General features: G+C 39.7%; 1 protein-coding gene across 2 annotated transcripts in view; it reads left to right on the top strand.

Annotated features, from left to right (window-relative positions):
* Positions 1 to 15993, top strand: part of ARHGAP8 (Rho GTPase activating protein 8) — a 119711-nt gene that overhangs the window by 79210 nt on the left and 24508 nt on the right. The gene's annotated exons all lie outside the window — the stretch shown is intronic.

Genomic DNA, 15993 nt, shown 5'->3' with positions numbered 1-15993 from the left:
AAAAGCCTTTGACTGTGTGGACCAAAGCAAACTATGGCAAGTCCTTAAAGAAATGGGAGTGCCTGACCACCTTATATATCTCCTGAGAAATCTATACATGGGACAGGAAGCAACAGTTAGAACTGGATATGGAACAACTGATTGGTTCAAAATCAGGAAAGGAGTACGACAAGGCTGTATATTATCTCTCTGCTTATTTTACTTATATGCAGAATACATCATGCGAATGGCCAGACTGGAGGAATCCCAAACCGGAATTAAGATTGCCAGAAGAAATAACAACCTCCAATATGCAGATGATACCACTGTGATGGCAGAAAGTAAGGAGGAATTAAATAACCTCTTAATGAGGGTGGAAGAGAACACAAAATATGGTCTGAAGCTCAACATAAAAAAAAAACGAAGGTCATGGCCACTGGTCCCATCACCTCATGGCAAATAGAAGGGTAAGATATGGAGGCAGTGAGAGATCTTACTTTCTTGGGCTCCATGATCACTGTAGATGGTGACAGCAGCTCCCAGTTTCTTCAGAGGAAAGCAATGACAAACCTCTTAAAAAGCATCTTAAAAAGCAAAGACATCACCTTGCTGATAAAAGTCCACATAGTCAAAGCTATGGTTTTTCCTGTAGTGATGTATGGAAGCGAGAGCTGGACCATAAAGAAAGCTGACCACCAAAGAATTGATGCTTTTGAATTGTGGTGCTGGAGGAGGCTCTTGAGAGTTCCCTGGACTGCAAGGACAACAAACCTATCAATTCTAAAGGAAATCAACCCTGAGTGCTCACTGGAAGGACAGATCCTGAAGCTGAGGCTCCAATACTTTGGCCATCTCATGAGAAGAGAAGACTCCCTGAAAAAGCCCCTGATGTTGGGAAAGTGTGAGGGCAAGAGGCAAAGGGGACGACAGAGGATGAGATGGTTGGACAGTGTCATCGAAGCTAGCAACATGAATTTGACCAAACTCTGGGAGGCAGTGGAAGACAGGAGGGCCTGGCATGCTCTGGTCCATGGGGTCACGAAGAGTCAGACACAACTAAACGACTAAACAACAACAACATGAGAGTTCAAACAAATTTCACAAGCTATCACACTTCATTTAAACTTTATTTATCTCAAATGTTGCACGATTGTGCTGAAACTCAAAAACTGAGGGAGGATTTAAGATGTATTGACCAAAATCCTGTTGCTTAGTTATGCCTGTTGATGGAAAATGTTGCATCTCCTGGCAGCTTCTTACTGCTTGTTAACAGTATTGGCTTTCCAGGCATACACGAGTTAGGTGGGTTGGTGCATGTATGAAAATCCAACCAAGGATTTATTAATTGATAGTGAGAGCCTACTGTGAATCACTTGATTTGCAATTCAAAAATGTAGCTATACACCATGATTGGGGCCAATCTTTTATTTCAAATTTCAAATTCAGGTGTCATTCAAGCTTGTAAACACATTAACTGCTTGACAATTGCCAACTTATGTTTCCTATTTTTTGCTTGTGCCTCCACTGAGAAGAAAGCATCCAACAAGGTATCTCTTAATTTGCCAAGTGTCACGCGCCAAATGTCACTACATGTCAAAACTGAAGGGCACTTGTCCTAGTTTATTGGTTTCTGGTAAACATACCATCAAGGGGCTATTTAAAAAATCCAAGTGGGTGTAAATCCATGAGACCCTTAACACATCCTGCTTCTGCTATTACTTACCCTAAATTACATTCTATTAATTCTTTATGACAAACTATTTGTGCTTATTTTTTTCTTTGAAATATTTTTTCTGTGGTTTTAATGTTAATTTTTAATTTCAAACTATGGATTTTTATTTTGTTTTGTTACACACCAGCTGGGTGATGGCAAAGGAAAGATGGGGAGGGATGTAATTCTCTCCCTGTCCCTCCTAAGAGGAGTATGGTGACAAAAAGTTCTAGACAGGAAAATGGTTCCTGCAGTCAGTAGCAAAAATGGACTTGAGGGCCTTATTAGCAGCAGAAGGTGCCAGCACTTAGCAGGCACCTCAGTCTACCAAATCAGAGCCAAACAGAAATCCTTGAATTTCACAGTTGTCTGTCTTGTCTCAAAGTAGATAAGTCTGGAATACAAACACCATATGGTCTGTTATGTCTAAAGACTGCAATATTAATTATTCTTCTGGAGTTACATGTCATACACAATTAATTGTAACCAATTATTTAAATTTATTGTTGGACTTTCTTCTGTGAAGTAATGTAACTAATCCCTGACAAATGCTTAGAAATTTGTCTTCACTGGAAAACAACAAAATTGCAAATTCAACAAAAATTTAATAAACCCATTTGCATCAGAACTGTAAAAAAACACAATTTCTTGTTTAGACAGTTTATCTCAGAGTGAAGGGAATTAAATAACTGATTTAGATCATGTTGATTAGTATCAGCTCATGCTGAGCGAAATGATATGGGATGTATATATTACAGCTTCTGGGCAAGTGGATTTAGCATATTCATGTTGAGTTTACAATTTTGTTGTGTCTCTGGGAGAAGAATTGGCATGTTCAAAATGAGGTGAGAATTAGCATGACAATAAATTACTTACTGCCTCTGTAACTTTCTTCATCTTTTTGCTTGCTTCTTAGTGCCACAGTTATAAATAGAGCTGGAAGAACTATAACTTACCTGTGATCAGTTTGATACTACATTATTTTATAGATTATTGCATTTCTACAATAGGGAGCTGCTGGTGTTTTGAAATAAGATATTGGGTTGTAGGTTCCGATAAGCACCTAGATGTAAAGGGAAACTTGCAGACCTTTGATAAGGAATGGTGTATTTTTTTTCTCCTTGTGTTATTGTTTTATTTTTATGAGGCCTTTGCTGTATTATTGCTGCACTCTTGTTATTATTGCTTCACTCTCTTGTGTGGCAGAGCAAATCAATATTCCGCAAGGCAATTCTAAAAATGGGTACAGCCCAAACAAAAAATTATAACTTTGAAACTGGGCTTTGGATCAGCACCAAATTTGGCACAGCTGTAGCAGACAGTCTGCTCTTGCTCTGTGTCAAATTATGTGGATGTTTGGACAAACGGTTTTCAAGTTACAATTTTTAAATTGTAAAACTTTTACTATTCCCATTCAGAAATAGATTATCCCAAACAACCTGAGATTTAAAATAGTTCATGTAAATTGAAAAATACAATCTTGATTATCTCGAAAGGGAATTGGTGGCTCACTCAACATTCATTAGTTGGAGAGAATCCAGGCTATAGGGGCTGAAATATTGCTCTTAAAAAGGCCTTTCAAATGGAGAAACAGTGATTTCCTATAACACTGAGCGTGCATGGTACAGACTTGTCAGGTAAATGGATACATTGTGTTTGATGGACAGGGGAGAACTACAGGTCAACTAAAGTTCACAGATGTTGGAAGGAGTAAAATATCTGAGTTTTCTTTAAATAAAGTAATGGAATGACAGTCTTCCAGAAAGGGGGACATTTTGTCATATATCTTCAAGTACATACAATAGTCGAAGTGTTGCTGGATAACTCAGTGTTTTAGTTATCTGGCTCCAGAGCCAGAGGTTCCCAACTGTGCAATCCAAAAGAGTTAGTTTGTGCGGCCTTGGGAAGGCTCTGCAGTCCTAGGAGGCCCCAGGAAAAAGGAATGGCAAACCACTTAACAACTCTGTTCAGATCTGGAAACCAATAGTATTTCATGTTGGGTTGTACTCTCCTCATACTGCCCTCCTCTTTTCCTTGCAATATGAATTGATTTTCCCCCCTCTCCTTCACTGTCCATCTTTTACATAATATGGATGATTTTGATCTTGGTTTGCAATGGCAATCTTTGCTAACTTACAGCCCCCTCTTTTTCATTTCAAAGGTTGAGGGGGACATATTTTGGAAAACATGCAGGCAACATGTTTGTAGAGCAAGGATTTGGAAATTGGAAGGCAGCTTTTTAGTCTGTGGGCATGATAACATTAATTTACTGGACACATGAAAGTGTGTGTATATTTCTCTGTTGTATGTGTTGCACTCATTCACACTTTTGCTTAACTGGTGGTTAACTGATGAAAAAAAGGAATCAGATTCTTGGATTTTTCTCTGCGTGGTGTCTCTTGGTGAATGGTAATGAGCACAGACGTGCAACCTGTAGACCATTTTGACTGTTGACATTGATGTGATCAACATTCGGGCTGCAACATAGGCACAATATTGTGCAACAATCTCGGGCCTTTTATTGGCATTTTGAATTGTGGATAGAGGAGCACAATATCCCACATTCATAAACTGGAGGGTTTTTAAATAACAAATTCTATTTTGGCCATACATAGTCTTAAAAAGTGGGCTGGATGGGTGGGTTATTATTGGCACATATGCAGGTATGGTAAATGTCAAGGGGAACCTTTACCTTTCCTGTTCTTTTTTAAAGTGTCCTCAGTTTCAAGGGCTGTCAAAATTATCAGGAGCCCACTGTGACTATCTGGATAACAGTACGCATTCAGGTAAAAATTAGTGTGGTTGTGTTTTAAAGTTGTGATGACTATTTCTAATTTTATACTGATATATACAGTGTTTCCCTGAAAATAAGACAGGGTCTTATATGAATTTTTGCTCCAAAAATACATGGCTTACTTTCAGGGGATGTTTTATTTTTTTTTCCATCTACAACAATCTACATTTATTCAAATGCAGTCATGTCATCTTCTCCTGGTTGCTGCACAATGGTGGAGGGTGGGGTTTCACTTAACTGGGGCTTATTTTTGGGGTAGGGCTTATATTACGAGCATCCTAAAAAATCATACGAGGGCTTATTTTCAGGTTACGGCTTATTTTCAGGGAAACATGGTATTAGAGAGAAAATAAAGAGAAAGTTGAAACAGTATGGTGAAGACCTATACAGAAGAGAAAAACAATGACAGACTGCTTTAAAGAAGAATCCTATGATGCAGTTCTAGAAATTAAAGTCAAAGCTGTTCTGAAAACATTGGAAAAGAATAAGTCAGCAGGGATAGATGGGATACCAATGGAACTATTTCAAGGCACAGAGACTGAATCTGTAAAAATGCTAACAAGGATATGCCAACAAATATGGAAAACAAAACAATGAACCATAGACTAGAAGTGTTCAATATGCATTCCAGTCCCCAAGAAAGGTGAAGTCAGGGAGTGCAGAATCTTATAAGACCATTGCTCTAATTTACCATGCAAGCAAAGTGATGTTCAAGGTGTTGCAACAAAGGTTCTTACCTGATATTAAGTGAGAAATGCCTGATGTTCAAGCTGCATTTTTAAAAGAGGCAATCAAGATCATATTACAAATATCCCCTACCTACTGTAGCACTGGAAGGCCAGATCCAGTGCTGAGGCTCTAATACTTTGGCCATCTCATGAGAAGAGAAGACTCCCTGGAAAAGACCCTGATGATGGGAAAGTGTGAAGGCAAGAGGAGAAGGGGACAACAGAGGACAAGATGGTTGGACAATGTCATCGAAGCTACCAATGTGAATTTGACCCAACTCCAGGAGGCAGTGGAAGATAGGAGGGCCTGGCGTGCTCTGGTCCATGGGGTCACAAAGAGTCGGACATGACTAAACGACTAAACAACAGCACTGTAGCACACTTAAGGATTTCAGAAGAAGATCAGTCTGCTTTATTGACTATAGCAAGGCATTTGACTATGTGGATCATGAGATACTATTGGGTGTTCTGAAAGAAATGGATATCCCTCAGCATTTGATTGCCCTGATGTGTAATGTGGCTAAGAAGCTACCATTAGGATAGAATATGAAGAGACAGTATGTTTTTTTGTAGGCAAAGGTATCAGATAAGGGTACGTTTTATTCCCTTGTCTGTTCAATGTGTACATAGAACATATCATATAGAAAACTGCACTAGATTAGGAATAAAGCGGAGTGAATATTGGTGGAAGAAACATCAATATTTTAAGATATACAGACGTCACTATCTTACTAGCATAAGGCAGCAATGACCTGAAACAACTTCTAGTGAAAGTGCAAAAGCAGGGCTGCAGTTGAACATTAAGAAGAAGAAAAACCATGAATACAGAAGAACTACACAATGGTAAATGTCAACAATGAAGAAATTGGAATTGTTACAGATTTGTATATCTTAGTTCAATAATCAATCCAAAGGGAGGCTGCAGCCAAGAAATCAGAAGTTGAGATTAAAAATTGTAGCATTGCAGGAACTGGAAGTGATCAAGTGTAAGGACATCACAGGCAAAAATAAAAGAAATATAAGAATATAAAAATTAAGAAAGACAAAAATGTGGCACCTTAAAGACTAACTACTATATTTTAATGTGAGTTTTTGTGGACAAGTTCACTTCCTCAGACATTGTAAGGAGGTGTAACTGGAGATCAAGGCCAAGACCATCCACACTCTTGTTTTCTCAATCACCATGTATAGACATGTGAAAGCTGAACAGTAAAGAAAACTGACTTGTCTGAAATATGACACTGGTGAAGAGCTTTATGGATACCCTTGACTGCCAGAAAGACAAACAAGTGGGTCCTAGAGCAAATCAAGCCTGAACTATCTCTGAAGGTAAGCATGATGAAACAGAGGCAGTCCTACTTTTGGCACATAAGAAGGCAAGACTCTGTGGAAAAAACAGTGATGCTGGGAAAGGATGAAGGCAGCAGGGGGGTGGGGAAGGTGGCCAAATACAAGGTGGACTAGCTCCCTACCCACAGCCCTGAGTTTACAAAAGCTGAACAGGGCATTTTGGAGATCTCTCATTCTTAGAGTCACCATAAGTCAGTGACAACTCTATGGCACATAACAGCAACAGGTAAATTCAACTATGCAAATTATGTGTAAGTCAGTGACCTTTTCTATTTTTAATTATGGCTTCCTTTTCTCCAAACCTTTTTGTGATGTTAAAACTAAGTAAGTCCTTGATTCGTAGAACCATTATCACAACATGACACTGTGGCTTCAAACCACAGAAAGTTGCATACGTATGTATTGCAAATGACAGTGGGCGAGACTATGTTCTTCTCTATCACTGGGTGAAAAAGAATGTACAACCCGTCTGTGCTGTACACTCTAGGGAAAGAAGCCTGTTGCATGACTAACTTGTTTACATACAACCTGCATTTGATCTGCCAGAAGAGTACTTGATTTGGTAAGAATGTGTGTGTGTGTGTGTTTGTATGTGCGTAAGCATTTTGTTTCCAACATTTCAAGAATCTAATTCAGCATACATGGTTCTTTCCTTTACCATCACTTTATCCTCACAATGGACCTGAGAGCTAGTGTTTGGTCTGTCTTCCAATGAGCATCACTGCTGAGTTGTGATTTGAATTGGTGCTCCTCAGTCTGCTTCCAGGACTCCAGAATTTGATGTAAACCATATCCTTTCTGGAAAGGGGGCTCCACTGAAGACAACCTATGCAGTTTTAAGATTTTTGAAACTTGGGCAAGTTGCAGAAATTGATTTACTGAGGCATATCACCAGTTCATCTCATTCTTTAACTGCAAAACCACATCCAGAAAATCTTGGGTTGGATCCAGAGAGCTTGGAAAAGTTAGTTTTTCATAGCTGCTTTAGTATGCCTGGACTTTCAGTATGCCTGGACTTTCAAGTTCTTTAGTTTGTCTGCATCTCAGATAGTTTTTTTTCTAGGTCTTTAACCTTCAAACATACAAAGGCTTAACCATAGCTAATATTCACACACACGCACGCACGCACGCACACGCACACGCACACACACACACACACACATCTTCAAAAAACTGTTACCCAGATATCAAAGATTTAATTGTCTATTTAAGAGGTTTCACTGCCACAAACTTTGATTGAATAGAATGCAATAAAAATTCTTATCTTGGGAGACTTCCGGCTTGACGCCGCGACGAGACAGCAGGAGGAGGACAGAGCTCTGTTCCCTGGGCTGAATTCTGACCTGTTTGAGACACCCTAGGGTGTTGAAACCACCCCGGAGAGGTGGTGAACTGGGTGGGATGCCTGTTGATCACGGGGGGATGGCGGTCATCCCCGTTTGATCCAGGAAACTTCCTAATCAGCCAACGGGCAGAAACAAGCAGTTCTCTGCTTGCAAGTCGTCAGCAGCCGGCAACAATCAGAAGCAACAATCAGCTATTCAGCATCACTGTTACTATCGGGTGAGATATATTTTTTACAACTAATTGCTTATGATTACCCTTGGAGAAGACAATTCCTATATACAGAAAAAAGAATCTCCTATCAATCTCATCAATCTTACAGTGGCAGGAAATCTGGAGAGAGGGATAGTTGATGCAAAGAAAATAATTTAAAGATTAATGGGACATTACTCATTTAAATGCATTCAAAATATACTTTAAGAATATTATAATTTGGCATTATAAATCTTAAGAAATTTTCTCATAAGTTATAACTAGATAAGTCTGGACTCATGTTTTGACTATCTGAAGTCTTTTGGCATAATCCCCAGAACAGTGACCTTGAGTGCTCTACTGTTGTTTAAAACTTGGAAACCTTTTTTTCTATTTATTTTTGATTTCTTCATGCCTGGCTGGAACATAAATTAACCCTAAAGTGGATCTTTTTAAGCTATACCTTGGAAATTACTATATTGGGCCAAAGTGAACTTATTGGAACCACCTCCAGGGACTTGGAATCACAGTTTTGGCCATGCAGAATTGCGGGAACTAGGCCACCAGGATATGGATACAAACACTGAACTGGATTGTGATATTTGGGGCTTTTGAACCTCGGTCAAGGCCTATTTGACCAAAGTAGATCTTTTAAAACTGCCCTGGGAGCTGGAAGTGCTTATGTTTGATTAGTCGGCGTAAACCCATGGGAATTAGGCCATCAGGCCGTGGATACAACCATTGCACTGTTCCTTGGCACCTTGGGGGTTTAAATTTTGGTTCAGGCCTATTTAGCCAAAGCGGACTCTTGGAACTGACTCTGGAGACTTGGAATATCGGTTTAGTTGGCATCAGTTTGCCACGGATCAATTAGGACACAAATACAATCTTCGAACTGGACTGTGAGTTGGCCTAAGCTCTCAGGCAGCTGGAACAGAATGGCACAACAAGGACAATTTTGGGATGAAACAAAATCTACTCTTCAAACAATACTAGAAATAGTGAGATCCCATTACCAAGAGGCAAAATTATTCAATGAACATCTGAAGAATTATAGTCAACAAGCAACAGGGAATAACGAAGAAGGAAACGAGAGTGTGCCAGATGATCTATGCCAATCAAAAGAGGAACTGGAGGAAATTAATGGGGAAAACCTAAGAGAAACAACGTCAATATTGGACCAGAGGAAAGTATTAAGAGAAGTTAAGGGGAGAAAATTAGCAAAGTTAATTTTAAAAAAGCCTGGAAGATCTATTGAAGACAGACCAAGTATATAAAGATCTAGGGGAGATAAATCAGATGCACAAAACGGTTTCAGAGGGCATGAAAGATGGCAGAATGCTTAGAGAGACAGAAACACAGAGTGAAAAAGAAATAAGAGAGGGAATTACTTAGAAAGATGGAAAATAAGAAGGGGGCCCTTAAGGTTGAAAAAAAAGAGGTTACTTACCTGTAACCATAGTTCTTTGAGTGGTCCTCTGTGAAGTCACACATATGGGTATTGTCTGCACCTGCGCTGACTCTCTCGGAAGATTCTAGAGCTAAAAGTAACAATTTTATGGTGTGATCCTCCACGAGGTATATGCTTCCCCATTTCCTGAATTTTATCCGCTGGGTATGAAGGAAAGAATTAATTAACTAATTACATAATTAACCCGTGACGAATAGAGGGGAAGGATGGGCGGGTTGTGTGAATTCACAGAGGACCACTCAAAGAACTATGGTTACAGATAAGTAACCTCTTTTTCTTTTTCGTGGCCTCTGCGAATGCACACATATGGGTGACTAGCAAGCTGCACTTACCGGTTGGTGGGTCATCACGGTAAGAAGGATGACAGGACAGCTCTGCCAAATGCAGCATCTTGGCGTGCTCTGACATCGAGACGGTAGTGCTTGACAAACGTGGACGGTGTGGACCACGTAGCGGCACGACACATGTCAGGAACCTCGGTGCCACGTTGAAAGGCAGTAGAGGTGGACAGCGCCCTGGTGGAATGAGCTGTCAAATGTTCTGCTTACCAGACGATTTTGCTTTCTCAGCAGTGTCCTTAACTGGTAGCACAGAGGTAGAATCAGAAGTAGATTAGCCCGCTGGAAGTCTATCGGCTGAAAGAGTAGGAGATCTAGCTGCTTCTGAAGATGAAGTAGGAGGATTCATGGCTGTTTGCCAAAGGTAAGACCGAAGTCTTTGGAGCCTCTGTTTAAGTGCCGGCTTGGCTAAATTTTTACAAGCAGGACACGAATGGGTAGGATGTTCCTCACCCAAACAAATAAGGCACTGGCTATGACCGTCCGAAAGTGCAATTTTATTCACACAGGTCGTACACCTTTAAAAGGAGACGGTGAGGCCATAAGCAAAGAACTAGGGAAGGGGGGGAAGGGGGAAAAGGGAATAAAAGGACCACGGGAAGCCAATTAGGCAAACAAAAGACACGGAGGATCACTAAGCAGGTAATTTAGAGTAAAGATAAACAAACAAAAGCTCAAGGAGCCTAGAAAAATAGCCAAAAGGCAAATAGCGAAGTGCTCAATCTTTTCTGAGAACTGTTCAGCTCGGCGGAAAAAAAGGAACTGGGGAAGATGGTGGGTGGGAGAAGCATATACCTCGTGGAGGATCACACCATAAAATTGTTACTTTTAGCTCTAGAATCTTCCGAGAGAGTCAGCGCAGGCGCAGACAATACCCATATGTGTGCATTCACAGGGGCCACGAAAAAGAACATGTATATATTTAACTTTGGGAATTATAAAGGGGCATATCCTTTATATTAAAAAGGAGAATTAAATTGAAATAAGGGAACCCTAACCAGGGTAAAGATGTAATATGGGGTTTTTTTGTTTTAGGTAAATTAAACTAGATATAAAGCTGGGACATGGATCTGGAACCATTTTTATTAAGAATGTTAATAGGAATTGTTGATAATATTATATACTATGAAAGTAATATTATGATAGTAGTCATATTATATACTAAAATATGTATATGAATGGTTTGAATGTTTGAAAGATGTCTGGAATTTGGGGGGACAACTGGGAAGACACTGAGATGTAAAAAAACAAATAATTGTAAAAAACAAATAATTGTAAGCAAACCATGTAACATGATGTTTGACAAGCACAAACCAATGTAGATAGAGTGGAAAACTAATAAAATGTTAAGAAAATTCTTATCTTGCATGTTGCTTTGAGCAGCCATCTGTCAGATAAAGTTCTACTAACTCTTATTCTTTCACCTCAGAAAACTATTGAGATCAAATGCAGATTTACTGTAGATCTTGAAAGTTACTCTTCAGCAGTAAGTCTCAGAACTTCCCAGCAGGCATTGTCACCCAGAATCCATGGGTTTGTTAATACTGTTCAACATGTACCATTAAAAGCATTGGGCAGCTATTTCCTCCAGCAGCAAGAGGTGGAGCTATTGCTTGAAATACTTGGACAATAATTTTCCGCTTGCTTTGATTTCCTGAACCTGTGGTTTATGCTGGGGTCATGAATGGGCCAGAAAGAGGTTGTCAGACACCAATGCATCTTCACAATGCTTATGGTCCTGAAGGAGTGATTGCAAGGCAATAAACTTAACCAAGGGTACTTACAAGGTTCTGATTATGTGAACCTTTAACAGCTTGTTCATATATGTTGTATGGTATACAATGGCTGAAACCCTGTTCCTTTGCCTAGTAAAGTGCATTAGAATAGGCCCATTAAAACAGTGGAGATTTGGTGAGTAAACCTCTCCATAAGTTCCAGTGATTCAAATAGGCTTGCTTTCGTTACAACTTACTTTAGTGTAGCAAGTCACAAGCCTATTGGAATCAATGGAATCTGCAGAGGAGTTGACTCACCCAATACCCACTAATTCAGTGGGCTTAATGTAGTTTGACTTACAGTGCTATACTAGGACAACAGGATTTCAACCAATGTAAGCTTTAAGTAGAAACTGTATAATCAGAGGAAGATCAAGAAGCCTTGTATCTTCTTTAGTGATCATTTATATCTTATTCAGAAAGTTAGTAAACAGCAGGTGTGAAATTGCTGGCACTGCAGCAGTGGGGACACCTAACAGCATGAAACTATCTTATCTAGTACCAATATACTAATTTCAACCCTCTCTGTGTCAAAGCCTGAAAAAAGAGATGAAAGTTTTGTCTAAATTACATAGATGAAATGGTAAAAGTGAACAAAAACACAAGCTGTAAAATCTTGATGATGAATACCGATGATCAAAGCCCCTCTGTAGTTCTACTGTTGCTAGGTTTCTTAAAAAGTCCTCTCCATGCCAAAAAGCCCAACACAAGCAATTTTTAAAAATTTCTGCTGGAATATCGATGTGTCTTCAAAGTCTTGTTGTGCTTTTCCATCATGGCAATTTTAATGTAAGCAAGTCTGGGTTTAATGATATTCACCCCGGCTAAGTTAAAAGTAGCTTTCAGAAGCAATCTAGTTGTTTCTGTTTACTTCAGTCTCCCCTGGAGCCTGGGCTTCTTTTTGCAGGTAAGAACAGCTGGGGCAGGTAAAAGCAGATTAAAGCAAATGTCATCTCATCTGATGTGCTGGTTGCTGTTCATTTTTTTAAAAAATTCCCCTCTTTGTAAACAGTCTGCAGAACACAGGAAGTTTTTAAACAAATCTTCAGTAAGCAGAGTGAAAGCAAAGTGGAAGAGGGAGGGCTGTTGTTTCAGAGTGTAATGGGGAAGGGATGCGTGAAGAAAGAACTAAGTGTCAGCATATAGTGCTTAATGATGTCCGGTCTCTGGTTGTACAAATTTCTTCTGTGAAGCCAAGTCATCCAACTAAATTGGGTATCTAAAAGGTCACAAACAGAAGCAATGATAGCCACATTGGCACAAAACAAATTCCGACCACCATACTGAGGAAAACATGCAGACAAAAAGGACTTAAGATGAACTTTCCACTTCCCTTCCCCAAACTTCATTTTAGCATACTGCTTGATGAAGAGAGTGTAAAAATCTTTTCAGGATGTAGTTTGGAATTTGTTTTGTGTTGGAAGACTATCGCTGCTTTGTTTTATGCTCTTTTATAGCTTTTCATTCCATCCCCATCCCAGTCCAGCTAGCAGCTATGAACAAGCTTCTGTGCACATATTGACTGGGAGGATGAGGAAATATATAGTCAAAGGGATATGTGTGCATTGTCTACTATTTCAATCCAGCATGTGTGTTGCCAGGTAACGAGAACAAGATTCCCACCAATCAACACCTTGGGATCTGTAGGATACCAGATTCTCCTCTTCCACAGCAGGTTATGGACAGGACAGAAGCAGGTACCATAACCCTACAGTGTTCTCCATAGCCTTTACCCCCACATTTCATGCTGGGCTGAGAGACAAGCCAACAACTATGTAGTTCACCGTTATACTCATTGTTATCCTCTTCTTGCAGATAAGAACTTGGAGAGAGAGAGAGAGAGAGAGAGAGAAGTTTCCAGTAGCCTTGCAGTGAGGTCCCTTATTAGTATTTCAGTCAGAACAAGTCCGGTTTGGATTCCTAACCAAAAATCCCCACCGCCACCATATCCGTTTGCAGCAAATGCACCCTCAGGCCTCAACCAATGCCAAGCCAAGTGCTCACTTGCACATGAAAGCCTTCTACCCCACTGGCTTGCTAGAACACTGACTGCAGTTACAATAATGCAATCTTAAGCCTTACTGAAGTCACTGGAATTTTTTTCTGAGTGTATATGTAGAAGATGGCACTAAATGCTCAAGAACAAAACAAAGAAATGCATACATTTTATACATGACATTAGAAGTTACAGCAGGAACTTTTACATTGTATGCTAACTTTGGTTCAACTCTCATATTCCCCCTTTAGGCAACCAACTACAAAACTTGTGATAGGCCCTGTAATATTTTGTTATACGTGGGGGGCTAAATTGTTATTTTTACTTAGCAAACATTTTCCTTGTGTTAGTTTGGTAAAGTAGGATATAATGCATTTCTTTGCTATAATTCTCTTTCACTGATCTTAGAGTTGGAGCACTATTATTTACATTACATAATGTGTCCTACAGTGCTAGAAGAGAAATATGTAACAGCAGTAATTGTCTAGTCAGTGCATTTCAGCCAAAAGCAGAATGCAGAAGATTAAAGGCTGCACCACCCTTTGGTCCATGTTCATTACTGAGACACCAGTGGGGCCCTGTCTACAGCAAAGAAATTTGAGGTTTCTTAATGCTGTTTTAAAAACAGGCTTCAATGACATCAAATTCTTGACTTACAATTATTTATCTGTATCTAGGCTTGTACTGGAGAGACTAAACAAGTAACAGAAGTGGCCATAAGATTATAAAAGGCCTCTTTCCTTAAGTGAAAGCCATACATATAGAAGATGGGTGTTGATGCAGTCACAAAAGCCTGAAATTAAAGGAAATGTGTGGCATGGGAAATTGTGGGCAGAGAGATGGTTTGGCTCATGTTCCAATCACTAAAACTATGTCTGTTGCGTGTAGCAAGCAGGTATTTACATAAATTAAGTACTTCTTAAAGTGAGAAATAAACATGATTTATTATGGAATTTTCCTCCCTATGAACTTTACAGTATTTTGAAGAACCTATCTTTAGCCAGATGGTGTTTCTGCTGTACTTTTTTTTAAAAAAGCACACAAAATTAGCATTTGAAATAATATTGAATAATAATAAAAAATAACACAGATGACAATACAAGACCACTAAATTCAGAAAAAGAAACTCATTTTTCCTGTTTACAGTTCTTGATGTTTCATAGGTAAACTTGTGACCCAATTAGAATGAAAAACCTTAAGGAAACACTCAAAAAGTGTTGAAAAGAGTTGGGCGTATATCTTTTTAAAAATCAGACCTGAGTCTAGTTCAGTTAACTCAGCATCAATAACTCAGCATCGTTGACTTCAATGGATCTACTTTAGATGCAGTATAAAAATATACACCTCTTAGAGGGCAAATCAAACATTAAGGGGAATGTCTATTCTCTATAATTAACCTGTTTTCCCTCCTACAATCAGACTTCCACGTAAAAAGACTCTTGCAGAAGTGCATATTCCGTGTGATAAACCTGTTTTCCTTCTGCTCTGCCTTAGCAATCAATCTTGAAGAAATCTTGTGGTTACTTCCCTATGATCAAGCACAGCACGTGCAAAATGGAAAATAACACAGATCCCTTTCACCACTTGAGGGAGCACCTGATAGATATCATGAAGTCTGACCCTTTGATTGGAATGTGATCAGAACTTGGAATGGAACTGATGTGCCTTTAATGGATGCACTTTTAATTCCACTGTGTTTGAGTTTGTGATTTAATTCCGTAACTTCAAAAGGTTGCTTAGGAGACTCCCAAGTACATGCTGTAGACCAGAGGTCCCCAACACCCAGTCCGTGGCCTGAGCCGAACCAGGCTGCGGAGACAGACCTTCCCCTCCACCCCCGCCCCGCACAGCCCCTTTGCACCTGCTTGACCATGCCTGTGCCCTTTCTGCATGCCCACGAGCGCCCGCATGAGCACCCTCCCGCTCCTTCGTGCATATGCATGAGCACACGAGCACCCATGCAAGAGTGTCCCCACAGGGTTAAAAAGGTTGGGGACCGCTGCTGTAGACACTTTGACAGCTGAATCCAGTTGTTTTAAGCAGAGGGCTATTGTGGACAAACTCTTGATGGTAATAAATCAAGCATGAAACAGCTGATTTAGATCTTCCATCTCAACACATTAACATTTGTTCCAGCCAACTATCCTTTCCTATCTACTTTGGATATGGCACAGAATTCAGTGTTCCACACCAACAGTTGCAGTTCTTCATTAGAAGGTACAGTTTATCCATGAAATAATTGACTGGTCTTAAGAAAGCCTATGTGATCCTAATCCTGCCCTCCCACCCCATCCGCAGTATCAGAATACTGCTAG

This window comes from Pogona vitticeps, chromosome 5 (assembly GCF_051106095.1).
Source record: "Pogona vitticeps strain Pit_001003342236 chromosome 5, PviZW2.1, whole genome shotgun sequence".
NCBI lineage: Eukaryota > Metazoa > Chordata > Lepidosauria > Squamata > Agamidae > Pogona > Pogona vitticeps.
Note: the sequence above shows the minus strand (reverse complement) of the source record. Positions and strands in the feature narration are given on the sequence as shown.